General features: G+C 40.0%; 1 non-coding gene across 1 annotated transcript; it reads right to left on the bottom strand.

Annotated features, from left to right (window-relative positions):
- Window positions 1-520: 520 nt before the first annotated feature.
- Window positions 521-650, bottom strand: LOC116627080. Its single transcript, XR_004298420.1, has one exon. It is a non-coding gene; the product is annotated as a small nucleolar RNA SNORA31 (small nucleolar RNA).
- Window positions 651-5,308: the final 4,658 nt, after the last annotated feature.

Below are 5,308 nucleotides of genomic sequence, written 5' to 3'. Positions count from 1 at the left end.
ATCCCAGTTTTTTTGAACAGCCGTTTGATTCCACAATACGATGAAATCCTTTAATCTTCCTCAGGATTATGTCTGTTTTCAGGAAGCATCAAATATCCCTTTTGTTTCATTAAGGGGTGGTGGGTGGGGGGAGGCTTGAAACCTCCTGCAGCAGCTCAGAAATTTTGGTATTCCGAACAAGCTCCCGAGCTGTCCAGGGGAACCTGTGGGAGGAAGCTCCAAGGTTGGTGATGCTGTGGAAGGAAATGGCTGCAGGCAGGCTGCTCCGTGTGTGGTTTGGGGGATATTCTGTGGAATCCAGCAGCCTGCTGGCCAGAAAAGCAGAATCCAACAGCAGTGGAGTGAGATGGAGGTCGGAAGTGACACGCTTCTTGTCACGAATTTACAAAACATATTTCTAACCTGTGAATAATCTAGCTAGAGGAGGATAGGGCCTGCCCAAGACTGGATCAGCTTCTGACCCTACGCAAAGGGGTACTCTGCAGATAAAGTATGTCCTCTCTCTCTCTCACTCTCTGGCAAATATATTTCCCTACTCAATCTGGGCCACCACAAGGACAGATAGAAAGTGCAGAGACTTTTTTCTTTTGCATCCTACTGCAAACCAAAAGAACCATAGCATATTATTTAAGGTCTATCAGTGAATGCAGGAAAGTATTATACTCTCAAGGCACACACATATCCCTTCTCCTCTCAAAAAAAAAAAAAAAAAAAAAAAAGGCAAGAATAGCAATCCCAAACTCCAAACTTCCTTTTTAAAAATAGAAGTATTTCTGAGGCGCCTGGGTGGCTCAGTCGTTAAGCGTCTGCCTTCGGCTCAGGTCATGATCCCAGGGTCCTGGGATCAAGCCCCACATCAGGCTCCCTGCTCTGCAGGAAGCCTGCTTCTCCCTCTCCCGCTCCCCCTGCTTGTGTTCTCTCTCTCGCTGTCTCTCTCTGTCAAATAAATAAATAAAATCTTTAAAAAAAAAATAGAAGTATTTCTTATTCTTTGTGTATGTTCAAAGTTGGGAATACTTTTTTTTTTTTTTTCCCAGTGAGTATGTGAGAACCCTGCTGGGCTTTTCTTTTTTTTTTTTTTTTTGACAGAAACATGTCATACTTTTTAAGGAATACTGTCATCTGGAAAACAATCCACCCTTTGCATTTTAACCTTGTTAGTATCCAGATTCTCTTTAATGCTGCTTCTCTCGCAGGACATAAAACATTTTTGTTCTTAAGCACTTCTTTTCATTAGCGCGAATGGGAGTTATGCTTCTGCACCAGGAGAGAATAGAGCCTGCAGATTTTAAATTATTCTTGATGCAGATCTTCCAGATGGAATAAATTACGAGGGGTGCTTAGGGGGAAAAGGTCTAAATATCCCCTAAAGCCATAGTTTAATAGCAAAGCTGTACTTCTGAGGAACGGAAATGGAGTCAACAGTACTGGCTTTGCGCCTATCACCATGCTAAGGAGCTGATATTGACTCTTGAAAATTCTTTATTGGATTAGTACTGCACTCGAATTCTATTATTTTCCAAAGGACCTGAGAGATAGTTCTCTGTCTTGAATAGTCCACTAAAATGGACTCAGTTTGGTGCAGCTTTCAAGGCCATTTATTTTAAACTCAGTAATTTCCGGTTGGCAAGCCTAACACCAAGATTTTTATTTTTGTTTCTTAATTACCCTTTTTGAAAGTAGCGCTCCCTATATCTTCCTTTTGGGGGCATATCTTTTACTTTCTTGTTTTAAAAATGTCTACATTTTATTTTGCTTTGAGAATTATTGCCCACATCTCCGAGATCCCTGGAATTGTTTCCTATATTGTTCATCGTGTGACATGTCTTCTATCTTATTTTAACGTTTGTTACGTTTTATTTTATTTGAGACTTTTTGCTTTGAGAATTATTACCTCCTTCCCACCACCAAAATAACTGAAAAATTGGAGGAATTTTTGCTATGACCTAAAAAGTCATTTCCTTTATTTCATTTCCTGGGACAGCACCGTCTTCACTTGAAATTTTCCTTCTATCTTCCAGTGGAAATCAAACATGGTTTTTAAGCAATCCTGATTACTATGATGGGTAGGAAAAGGGTAAGGCATAGGAGGAAGACAAGATGGCATTGGGAGAAGACAGGAAGACGAGAAGACGAGATGACTGCTGAAAGACCAAATTGGCTGGTGAATTCACTGTGGTTCAGACCATCTCTGAATCATTCAGTATCCCAGCATTCATTGGACTCAGAGAAGTGAGGTAATGCCAGTCACCTTAAAAGAGACTGTAGTAGATAACGCAGATAGACAATCCATGAAAATACAATGGGAGATATTATTTTCTAGAGTGGGATAGTGGTGCTTGCTATACAAGACACTTTTTCAATATGACCAGAAGCCAAATGAATCATCAGAAAGTTGTTCAGCATTGAGGAAGGTAAAATAAAGGATAATAAAGTTTCATCCAAGTCAGGTGATGCCCAATGAATCATACCTGCTCTACAATAGGGTAACCTATCTGAGGAGTTCACATGCTCCATATTCCCAGTCACTCTCCCCAGGGTAGGCTGGAAACTACCAATCTCTGGGATGTTGGCATCTTTTTTTTTTTTTTTTTTTTTTCATCTGACCATCCTCCTCTGGTTTATTCAGTCCTACTTTTTTTTTTTCCTTAATATATTGAGGCCTTCTTTAGCCATGATACGATTCAATTGCAATGGCTCTTGGTTACCAAATTATAATTACTTTGGTTTCACTTTTGAGCTTTTCTAAATTCTTTAGATTGGTTAAAATCTACAGTTACAACCATCATATACATTTTTCTAGTTCAGAAGGCACATTCACTTTCTTCAGTTTCAAGTTCAGGGACAGAGAATTCCTCTTTGTTAATCATCGTATACTGCCACACATCTGCATTATGATACTCTAATAATTTTTTTGAGTCCTTATGATGGACCGGATACTGTGTTGGTGTTACATGAAGTTCTAAAAGCAGCCTATTTTTACACAGATGCTAAGAAACTTTCCCCAAACCTTATAGGTATACAAGAATGAGAGTTGGGTTCCACAGCCAGGTCTTTCTGGCTCTTTTCACTGTGTGCCTCAGCCTCCCATACTTTGTTTTTGTGGTTTTGTTTGAAATTACTAAAACGGAAAATGGCATTAAAGGCAGAAGAAAACACTGTTTTACTGTTTTCTTTCTAGTTCTTTCTTGGGAAGCTAATGTCATCTATTCTCTGAACCTTATGTTCATTTTAACTGTGTCCTAAGATTTGGTTAGTATCCATGTCTGCAATCAATTAAAATGCAGTGGAAAAATTATGAAAAGATAAGGATGAAAGTTGCATATTTCTAAATGAAATAGGCCAATCTGGAAAGGCTACAAACCATTTGATTCCAACTATATGACATTCTGGAAAAAAGCAAAATTATGGAGACAGTAAAATGATCAGTGGTTGCCAGGGGCAAGTAGGGAGGAAGGGGTGAACAGGCAGAGTACAGAGGATTTTTAGGGCAGTGAAACTGCTCTGTATGATACCATAGTGGAGGATGCATGTCATTATGCATCTGTCAAAATCTATGGAATGTACAATACCAAGAGTAAACCCTAATGTAAACTACAGACTTTGGATGATAATGATGTAACAAGATAGGTTCCTCATTTGTGACAAATGTACCATTTTGGTGGGGATGTTGGTAATGGGTGAGGTTCTGCATGTGTAGGAACAGGAGGTATGTGGGAACTCTCTGTACCTTCCGCTTAATTTTTCCGTGAACCTAAAACTGCTCTAAAAATAAAAGTTATTTTTAAAAAGTGCAGTGGAAAGTAGCAAGAGGATGTGGGTGTTCTTTGGACACGATGCCTGCTCCCTCTTTGAAGTAGATGTAGCACATGCAGTTACACAATCATTTCTCTACCCCCATTACCTTCCTTTTTCTTCTTTCACTCACCCATCCTTGTCCATTTTCCTCACAAAGCCTTAAGCAGAGAGTAAAGCATCTTTGTGTTTGTATGTGTGTTTGATCTGCAATTGTGAAAGAAGGGAAATATGATTAGCGTTTTGTTTGAATAAAGGAAAGAATCACTTTGGTTTCTCCCCTCTCTCCAAGTCAAGTTTTCCTTTGTAGAGCTGGAGATGGTGAGGAGGGATTGGAGGGGTAGTAGGATAAAAATAAAATTCTTGAAATAATTGTGAAGTGCTACATTCTTGTCACCTGGTATTTTTCTATCTCATAGTATCTGTTATATTTCATAAGCATTAATCATCAAGAACTACAACTCCTGGGAAGGTGCTTTTTGTCTTTACCCCCCAAATAACCCAGTCCTAGAATTTAAAGCTTTATACGACATTTTATGTGTCAAAGATAGCAGCTTCAAAAATCCATCAAATCGGACAGCTCCCACTGTTACTGGAAAGGAACATTCGAATATGTGAACAAGCCTAATGGCCTCTCTTGCCTTTTAAGAATATAAATGGACAATTCTTCACATGCACAGTGCTAAAATTAAATTCGCAGCATGGGGTGGCAAATGGGAAAATAACGACATGAGACCCTCAGGGTGCCTGCTCCTTGCGCAGCGGGGAGGTGAAGACTCAATGGGAGGCAGAGAGGGAAAAAAATAGGCTAGGCCGTCTAGACAGTGTTCTCTGGTTGGCATGGGAGAGGCGGCTGGGCAGCACTGACACCGAGATGCAAGTTCAAGAGGATGGGACAGTGGGAGGAACAGGCAGGCTTCACTTCAAGCTGTTTGGTTTGCATATGGCCGCCAGCTGGCACCCTGTCAATCCATCGTCCACACGCTCCCCTTCTCATCCCGGGTAAATGTCCACTTTGGAATGTAGTCTGTCAGCCGAAGCCACTGGACATTGAATAGTTGAACTGCTCAGACAGAATTTGTTCCAAGTATAGCAACCAAAAAAAAAAAAAAAAAAAAAAGCAGAGGATGATGTAGTGCTCTGGCGAGTCTTTCCTTTATTGAGATACTATATTTCAGTCTTGGTGGAATAAAACTGACCTCTTAGGTGAAGGAAGGTGAAGGACTTTCCAGGATAGACAAGGGCGGATTTGAGGAGAGACCTGGAATTTAAGTTCATTTTAAATTTGAATTTGAATTTAAATCTCCCCAATTCATTTTAAATTAATTGTTTCCAAGAGCTGCTGTGGGACGCTGGGGATCCCGAGGAATGCTTGTTACCTCCATGAGACTGTTTTAACTATGCATAGCATAGTTTCTTCACAGTTTAGAAAGCATAGCTGAAGAAGTAAAAAGAGAATTATTCAAACAGGATTTAATGAAACAACCACCAACACCTGCATTCCATGAGAAGT

This window comes from Phoca vitulina, unplaced genomic scaffold (assembly GCF_004348235.1).
Source record: "Phoca vitulina isolate PV1807 unplaced genomic scaffold, GSC_HSeal_1.0 scaffold2, whole genome shotgun sequence".
Classification (NCBI taxonomy): domain Eukaryota; kingdom Metazoa; phylum Chordata; class Mammalia; order Carnivora; family Phocidae; genus Phoca; species Phoca vitulina.
This window is presented reverse-complemented; position numbering and strand designations above follow the sequence as displayed.